The sequence below is a fragment of the Aethalodelphis obliquidens genome, unplaced genomic scaffold (assembly GCF_003676395.1).
Source record: "Aethalodelphis obliquidens isolate GAN/ISIS:26980383/991018 unplaced genomic scaffold, ASM367639v1 scaffold90, whole genome shotgun sequence".
In the NCBI taxonomy this organism is placed as follows: Eukaryota; Metazoa; Chordata; class Mammalia; order Artiodactyla; family Delphinidae; genus Aethalodelphis; species Aethalodelphis obliquidens.
The window spans coordinates 176,242-185,359 of NW_020838034.1; the positions used below are offsets into that span (position 1 = coordinate 176,242).

Sequence of the window (9,118 nt, forward strand, 5' to 3'; positions counted from 1 at the left end):
ATTCTCTTTTCTATGTATTGAGTTCATTTTCTTCTTAGGTCTTGTCTGAAATAATATTATTTTTTGCATGTTTATTTTCTGACTTTTCCCACTAGAATATGAGCTCCAAGAGTGCATGAATTTCTCCATCTTCTTCACGATTCTATCCCTACCATCAGAGCAGTGGCTGGTCCACAGCGTGTATTAATAAGCGTGTGTGAATGGAAGGACCCGCGTGGAGGGACAGTTCTTTAGGAGGAGGAGGGGCACCTGCTCAGCTTTGACCGGAGGGAGGATGAGGAAGACAGGCGCAAAGGCAGGCAGGCTGGTTGCTTTGGTGGAGGGGAGACAAGGAAGCTCTCAGCTGAAGGCTTCTATTTTCTTAAGCGCAAGTTGAGGTCCAAAGTCCTGGGCTGGGGGTAGGAGCAGGGAGTGTAGGAGTTGAGGAGAGAGAACGGATGAAAGACTCATCCAGCACAGCGTGGCGGCGGGTCTGGCTGGCGACTGCTGCGGCGGCGGGCTGGAGGCGAGTGCCCCGTGTGCACGTGTGGAGAAGCGGCGGCAGCAGCGCGGCGGCGGGAAGTACCCCCGCCCTCTCTGGGGTACTTCATACAGGGCCGCGCGGCCTCCGTCACCCGCTCAGCTCCCTGCCCTAAGCGAGGAAGCCGGCTTGTGGGGTGGAGCTGCCCGAGCTGAGGGCGCGGAGAGCTCAGGGCGGCGACGACAACGGCGTTGCTATCGGTGGTAACAACGGCCTCAGCAGGCGGGGAAGATGAAAGGGAGCCGGATCGAGCTGAGAGACGTGACACCACATGATATTAAACAGTTGAAGAGATTAAACCAGGTCATCTTTCCAGTCAGCTCCAATGACAAGTTCTATAAGAATGCGCTGGAGGTTGGCGAGCTAGCAAAACTTGCCTATTTCAATGGTATTGCAGTAGGTGCAGTATGCTGTAGGGTGGATCATTCACAGAATCAGAAGGGACTTTACATCGTGACACTAGGATGTCTGGCACCGTACTGAAGGCTAGGAATAGGAACTAAAATGTTACATCATGTCTTAAACATCTGTGAAAAAGATGGCACTTTTGACATCTATCTACATGTCCAGATCAGCGATGAGTCTGCAATTGACTTCTACAGAAAGTTTGGCTTTGAGATTATTGAGACAAAGAAGAACTACTGTAAGAGGATAGAGCCCGCTGATGCTCACGTGCTGCAGAAAAACCTCAAAGTCCCTTCTGGCCAGAACACAGATGTGCAAAAGACAGACAACTGAACAAATTACAGATGAACTTTCTTGCACTTGCTTGTCACCAAATAAAAGAGAGGCCCATTGATTTCCCCCCCTCCTTTCTTTTAAAGCTTTCCCCCTTCCTTGTTCTTGTGTTTCCTCCTTTCAAAACTTCCTTCCCTTTCCTCTAAAAATTTTAAACTTTTAAGGACTTATTAATCATGTTTGGATTGTTTTAGTTTTCTTATTTTTGTGAGGTGGTTTGATTGTAGGAAGGAGAAGGTATAGATCTGTTTAGTTTCACAGTTAAGATATATGGTCCCAAAAAACTTGAGTGTCAATTTCAATTTTTTTTTAATGTCCTGCTTTCACATTGAAGGGCAGGGTCTACAAAATATTGTATATTTCAAAGGACAAGAAGCAGCAGCAGCAATATCTTGTTCTCCAACTCATAGACAAGTTTAGTGTTTTTGTGGTACTTTGGGGATTTCAAGATTTTGTGGATACTAATCCCTGTACATTGCCTTCACTCCACCTTTTGTCCTTCTGAGTATTATCTCAAGAGTTAGACCATTGTTATCCTTGTAAGAAATACTAAGCTTATTTTGTTCTGTTAAGCAGTTATTTCTTCCTTCCTTGCTGGTGGCTGACGGTGGGTGGGACTGTCTGAGTAGATAGTATTATACTTTGGTCTCAGCATTTGAGTTAAACTGCTTTTCGCTAATGAGTGGGCTGGTTGTTAGCAGGTTTATTTTTCCTGCTGTTGATTGTTAGAAGTGGCATTAACTTTAGGAGTGTGGGCTGGTGAGATTAATTTTTTTTAATATCCCAGCTAGAGATAATGGCCTTTAACTGACCTAAAGAGGTTTGTTGTGATTTGCTTTTTTTTCTCCTGTCCTTTTTCTTTGGTAAACCCACAATAGTTAGTCAAACCTTAAAAATGGAGTTGATGTCCTTATAGGTCAATGCCCCTAAATAAACCTGAAGCAGGTGTTGTCTCTTGGACATATTAAAAAATACCTAAAAGGAAGCTTAGATGGACTTGTGGCACAACAAATGCATTCAATGTCAGCTAATGCAGACGGTTAGAAGTGTGGCCACTGAGCATTTGATTTTAGAGGAAAGAATATCTAGACAGTATTTTTGAGAATGACATAGCTGTGCTATTGCTTATCCGTTGGAGAACATCCCAGATTTGCTTACATTCTGTGCCTGTGATATTGAGTTTAAGGATTTGGGGATGGGGGAATTATTAAACATATTGCTTCTATTCTTAGAAAAAGTAGAAGTCTAGAAGTGTTAATAACATAAATGTCACTGTGACCTCCTCTACTGACAGGACTGGTTTATTCCAGATCGTTTCCTGGCACACAGAGAGTGGCTTTGACGGGTTGATAACTTTTTGTAAAATAGAAGACATCTGAAATTTTCATGTTTTCCTCCATAATCCCATCTCCAATATTTAAAATATTCTACACTGCCAATACCAGTGGCCCAAGAAATGTTTTCATTAGACTTTAAAACAATGCACAGGGCTTGAATTTTCTGTCATTTGACTTTAAAAGGAAGGTTGATTCATAATATTTATCCTCTTATGTAAATTCTGGCATAAAAGCTCCATCTCTTCAAATATGTTGAATGATAAAACTATTTTATACAATGTTTATGCACATTTTATAATCTTAAATTCTTATTTGAGAATGTAAAAATACAAGGTACAATAGACTTCAACAGTCTTAGTTGAGTACCAAGAATAATACAGAAAAGGAAGAGAGCTGATAAATGAGTTTATAGGGTTATAATCTTAAGATAGTAAACATGTAGAAAGACCATGCTGGTTTCTTGGGCATCAGTTTCTTAAGCAGTCCAAATCTAAGCTTAGAAGAAAAGTTTAGCATTAAGCACCTTTACCTTCATGGATAAGCTTCAGCTTGCTCTTGCCAAGAGAAGAGTTCTTGAGTTACAAAAAGCATAATTAGTTTGAAAATTCAGCCTTTTTGTAAACTTCACATATCAAAATAGATTTTGATATATAAATGAGTTTTGTGAGATGACACTGCCTGTATTTCTATAACCATTTCACCTGGACTATCTAATCAGTCCTATGAATGTATCCCTGAATGTGGTTAATGAAAACCGAATAGCTCCCTCATGACAATTAAGTATATATTATTTATGGAGGAAAAAATATTAAATTTTGAATTGAGTGTGTAGGCTCCCTATCATTTTAGTGTTTCTTTTTCCACACTAGTCACTGACTTTAACCTAAATTGTAAGTGTTTGTAGAGGGTGAATTGTCCTACATCAAACTTACATGAAATAATTCCATCCACTTATGGAGGAGGATGATGTAGAAGAGGTAGAAGCTGGGCACTAGATCATGTGCCTATGAGTCAGTAAAGACTGAAATAATGTCTCATGTTCAGTTGGTTATTTTCATAAAAATTATTGTTGAGGTAAAACAATTCTATTAACTGGAAGATCACAGGATATATCCATCATATTTTTCAGGACAGATAGCTTTTTTCTGTGGGGCAAATAGGTAAAAATTATATTGTATGGTAATTGCATTTAGGTTCTAAAGAAAAGAATCTGCAGAGAAATCTATGCAATATATAATTTGTCCAGATTAGTTTTCATTTGAGAAAGAAGTTCAGAAATATCCCCAAAGCAGTTTACTCATCAACTGAAAGTCCTCCAAAAATAGAACTATTGGGAAACCATGACATATGGAGTGGAAAAGGAAAGCTCCTTCAGTTTTTTGGAGGGAATAACTTTAAAAATACTTAAATAGCTGAGTTTACTTGGTGCAGTTAAGATTTAAACTTGTTGATTTTAACATTGCCGTTGCATCTGAAATAAACTTACATGATGTTCTGATAAAACAAAACAAAAACAAAAAGACTCATCCAATAAGCAGTGACTGACAGCCCTAACTGTTCCAAACTAGACTGTGCGTATGTTCTTCCCTTTGCTGGGTTGGTCGTTTCACTGCTTGTCTTCCAGGCAAATGCCTTCACGTCTTAGCCCGAGTGTCACATCCTCTGTGGGGCTGTCCTGACAGGGCTGCTTCTCCTGACAGCCTGAGCTCTGCTCACCCACTTTGTGTCCCCAGTTCACCTGTTCACACACATGCCATCCCTTGGAGGTAACCCCATTGGATGCAGTGTATTTCTTGGTATGGTTGTCTCCCCCATCGGACTATGTGCCTCCAGAGAGCAGGGCCTGTTATTTTCTCCCCTGAATCCCAAAGGTCAACATGGAGCCCCACACAGTGGTACTAAATATAGGGCCTCTGGATTCGATTGGATTGATTTGCAATTCAGAGAAAACCCCAGACCAGAGCTCCGTGGGACCTCAGAGGCCTCAATGAAGGATGTCTAGCTGCAGGTGTCAGGTGTGGGCAGGCTAGTGGGCAGAAGCAGGGCTGGGCAGCTTCTTCCCCAAACAAGGAACAAACCAACACTTAAGCCTAGGTTTCCATTTATAGGGCTTCCAGGGGTGGACTTGGCACTTGCATGAACGCTGCACCCCAGTTACAGAGGCAGCCCCGCCTGGGCCTTTAACACCACAGAGGCTGAAGCAAGTCCAAATGGCATCCATGCTTCAGGCCATGGTCAGATACCACGTGGGGCTGCACCATAGAGTCCAACTAGCCCAAACTCGCCTCTCTGCCTCCACTGTGTCCTCCTGGAAGAGGGAGTACCTCCCCCTCTTTACCCTCACAAACACAGGAGGTTTACACCCTGCACCCCCACACACAGACACACCCTCCACACCACACAACATAAATGTGCACACACGTACATGCATACAAAATACACACACATACAGACACACACACACGGAGAGACTTCCAACTCCCTGAGCCAATGCAGATGACTCTGGGTGCTGGGACCATGTCTGTCCCCGGCCGTTTGCCTTCTGCCTGAAGCACAGGCCCTGTTGGCCACAGAGGCAGAAGAAAAGTGACCGTTCTGCCATCTGATAATGTACCTCTGCCACTTGTGTCCATAACAGGGTCCTTCACCTGAGGCCTGAGTGGCCATAGATTTCATCTAGTGTTGGAGAAATATCCCCTCTGATGACTGAGCCCTGACTGTCAGAGACCTGCAGTTTGAAGACAGGACACAGCAAACCTCGGGGAGACCCCAGCCCTACCCTCTGGACCCTCCAGAGGGATTGGAGAGACATGGTCCTGGCCTTCAGGCCACCCCCAGTTTGAGGGGCAAGGAAGAGACCCTGGCCTCGGAAGACACCCACATGCTAATGTTCCTACAAAGTTTGAGAAGACCCATCTCATGCACCTTCATCTTCACCCTTTCTAAACTTTGGTCTTTAAGAAGATATGGTATAGAAAACTAAAAAACAAAACAAAAAAACCCTGAATAACTTCTTTATCACATTTAAAGAGCCCTGTTCAAAATATGGTAAATGTTTTTCCATCCATATATTCAATACTCAACTGAGGTCTAGCCCGGACTGGGGTTGCAACATTGATTCTGACACTCCCAGTCCTTATATCACTGCAGTTTAATATATCTATCATTAACACCATCACCCACATTTTAAATCTGACCCAATTGTAAGTGTAAGAATTTTTGTGTCAGAGGTGGAGCAGTGGTCAGGAACCAGGGATGGTGCCAAGCTTCCCGGAATGTGAGCTGCCTGTGTTCACACACCCCTGGCAAAGCATTCATCAGGGACACCACACTTCTGCTCTCTACCCTGGCCCTCAGCTCCCCAGACCCCAGGTGACACTCCTGAGACCACATCCTCTTGAGTGATGACACCGCTCAGTGGAGCTGGCTCACAGAATGAGTTTCCCCAAGTGAATTTGAAAGAAGAGGACAGTTGTGCAAGGTGTGTTTGACAGGCTCTGAGGAGGGGTCGGATGTGAGGCAGCAAGAAGGAGGACCAGCTGATAATTATCACTGCTCCTACTAGAATCTCCAGGTGACAAAGCCACCTTGGTGCCCACAGCCCCACATGTTGCTAAAGCCCAAAGTTGGTGGGTCTCATTGACTATTCCACCCACAGTCTCAAGTAGTATAAAAGGATCACTCTATTTCAGCTTCATCTAAAATCAAATCGTCCATCTCGTCTGCCTGCCCTCTGGGTTCCAGCTCTGGGGTAGGTTGGTACAAGAGTTAGGGATATAAAGCCTGTTCAGCCCCCTTATCTGTGAAAGGAAGGGATTGTACCAGATGCCCTTTCAGGTCCCTTCCACCCTGGACATCCTGCGGCTCTGAGCAGGAGTCAGGAGGGACCCTGGAGTGGGAAATCAGCCATACATATATGAAACAGTGGGGGAATCCAGCCAGAGCACCCAGGTCCCAAGAGCACAAGGTCCCTAGAGAGATGGGTCCAATCTCCAGCTCCACACTATAGATTAGTGGTACATCCCTGGTATAAAGAATGCTTGGCAGGACTTCCCTGTTGGTCTAGTGGTTAAGAATCCTCCTTCCAATGCAAAAGAGCCGGGTTCGATTCCTGCTCGGGGAACTAAGATCCCACATGTCCCAGGGCAGCTAAGCCCGAGCCCACAAGACACAACTAGAGACCGCACATGCTGCAACGAAGATCCGGCGTGCCTCAACTAGGATCCGACGCAGACAAATAAATAAATTTTTTTAACATCTTTATTGGAGTATAATTGCTTTACAATGGTGTGTTAGTTTCTGCTTTATAACAAAGTGATTCAGTTATACATATACATACGTTCCCATATCTCTTCCCTCTTGTGTCTCCCTCCCTCCAACCCTCCCTATCCCACCCCTCTAGGTGGTCAAAAACCACTGAGCTGACCTCCCTCTGCTATGCGGCTGCTTCCCACTAGCTATCTATTTTACATTTGGTAGTATATATATGTCCATGCCATTCTCTCACTTTGTCACAGCTTACCCTTCCCCCTCCCCATATCCTCAAGTCCATGCTTTAGTAGGTCTGTGTCTTTATTCCCGTCTTTATTCCCTAGGTTCTTCATGACCATTTTTTTTTTGCTTAGATTCCATATATATCTCTTACCATATGGTATTTGTTTTTCTTTCTGACTTACTTGACTCTGTATGACAGACTCTACGTCCATCCACCTCACTACAAATAACTCAATTTCGTTTCTTTTTATGGCTGAGTAATATTCCATTGTATATATATGCCAATCTTCTTTATCCTTTCATCTGTTGATGGACACTTAGGTTGATTCCATGTCCTGGCTATTGTAAATAGAGCTGCAATGAACATTTTGGTACATGACTCTTTTTGAATTATGGTTTTCTCAGGGTATATGCCCAGTAGTGGGATTGCTGGGTCATATGGTAGTTCTATTTGTAGTTTTTTAAGGAACCTCCATAGTGTTCTGCATAGTGGCTGTACCAATTCACATTCCCACGAGCAGTGCAAGAGTGTTCCCTTTTCTCCACATCCTCTCCAGCATTTATTGTTTCTAGATTTTTTTGATGATGGCCATTCTGACCGGTGTGAGATAATATCTCATTGTAGTTTTGATTTGCATTTCTGTAATGATTAGTGATGTTGAGCATCCTTTGATGTGTTTGTTGGCAATCTGTATATCTTCTTTGGAGAAATGTCTATTTAGGTCTTCTGCCCATTTTTGGATTGGGTTGTTTGTGTTTTTGTAATTGAGATGCATGAGCTGCTTGTAAATTTTGGAAATTAATCCTTTGTCAGCTGCTTCATTTGCAAATATTTTCTCCCATTCTGAGGGTTGTTTTTTGGTCTTGTTTATCGTTTCCTTTGCTGTGCAAAAGCTTTGACGTTTCATTAGGTCCCATTTGTTTATTTTTGTTTTTATTTCAATTTCTCTAGGAGGTGAGTCAAAAAGGATCTTGCTGTGATTTATGTCATAGAGTGTTCTGCCTATGTTTTCCTCTAAGAGTTCGACAGTTTCTGGCCTTACATTTAGGTCTTTAATCCATTTTGAGCTTATTTTTGTGTATGGTGTTAGGGAGTGTTCTAATCTCATACACTTACATGTACCTGTCCAGTTTTCCCAGCACCACTTATGGAAGAGGCAGTCTTTACTCCACTGTATATTCTTGCCTCTTTTATAAAAGATAAGGTGACCATATGTGTGTGGGTTTATCTCTGGGCTTTCTATCCTGTTCCATTGATCTATGTTTCTGTTTTTCTGCCATTACCATACTGTCTTGATTACTGTAGCTCTGTAGTATAGTCAGAAGTCAGGGAGCCTGATTCCTCTAACTCCATTTTTCATTCTCAAGATTGCTTTGGCTATTCGGGATCTTTTGTGTTTCCACACAAGTTGTGAAATTTTTTGTTCTACTTCTGTGAAAAATGCCAGTCGTAGTTTGATAGGGATTGCATTGAATCTGTAGATTGCTTTGGGTAGTAAGTCATTTTCACAATGTTGATTCTTCCAATCCAAGAACATGGTATACCTCTCCATCTATTTGTAGCATCTTTAATTTCATTCATCAGTGTCTTATAGTTTTCTCCATACAGGCCTTTGTCTCCTTAGGTAGGTTTATTCCTAGATATTTTATTCTTTTTATTGCAGTGGTAAAAGGGAGTGTTTTCTTAATTTCACTTTCAGATTTTTCATTAGTGTAATGGATTGCCAGAGATTTCTGTGCATTAATTTTGTATCCTGCTACTTTACCAAATTCATTGAGTAGCTCTAGTAGTTTTCTGCTAGCATCTTTAGGATTCTCTATGTATAGTATCATGTCATCTGCAAACAGTGACAGCTTTATTTCTTCTTTTCTGATTTGGATTCCTTTTATTTCTTTTTCTTCTCTGATTGCTGTGACTAAAACTTCCAAAACTATGTTGAATAAGAGTGGTGAGAGTGGGCAACCTTGTCTTGTTCCTGATCTCCATGGAAATAGTTTCAGTTTTTCACCATTGAGGACGATGTTAGCT

The 9,118-nt window shown here is 42.4% G+C and overlaps 1 pseudogene; it reads left to right on the plus strand.

Annotated features, from left to right (window-relative positions):
• The first annotated feature begins 650 nt into the window (after positions 1-650).
• Positions 651-1,674, plus strand: LOC113613926 (N-alpha-acetyltransferase 50 pseudogene; annotated as a pseudogene).
• Positions 1,675-9,118: the final 7,444 nt, after the last annotated feature.